The sequence below is a fragment of the Arachis duranensis genome, chromosome 7 (genome assembly GCF_000817695.3).
Source record: "Arachis duranensis cultivar V14167 chromosome 7, aradu.V14167.gnm2.J7QH, whole genome shotgun sequence".
In the NCBI taxonomy this organism is placed as follows: domain Eukaryota; kingdom Viridiplantae; phylum Streptophyta; class Magnoliopsida; order Fabales; family Fabaceae; genus Arachis; species Arachis duranensis.
This window is the reverse complement of record NC_029778.3, coordinates 65,702,129-65,702,365: the sequence shown is the minus strand read 5'-3', so window position 1 is coordinate 65,702,365 and position 237 is coordinate 65,702,129.

Here is a 237-nt window from a genome sequence, read left to right as displayed (position 1 = left end):
ATCTAAACTTGTCAATGGCATAAACCACTGCAAGTAACTCCTTTTCTGTGGTTGTGTAGTTCTTCTGTGCATCATTTAGAATCCGGCTGCCATAATAAATGATGTGCAGAAGCTTACCATGCCTTTGTCCCAATACTGTACCAATGGCATGGTCAATGGCATCACACATTAGTTCAAATGGTAATGTCCAGTCTGGTGCAGAGATGACTGGTGCTGTGACCAGCTTAGCTTTCAGAG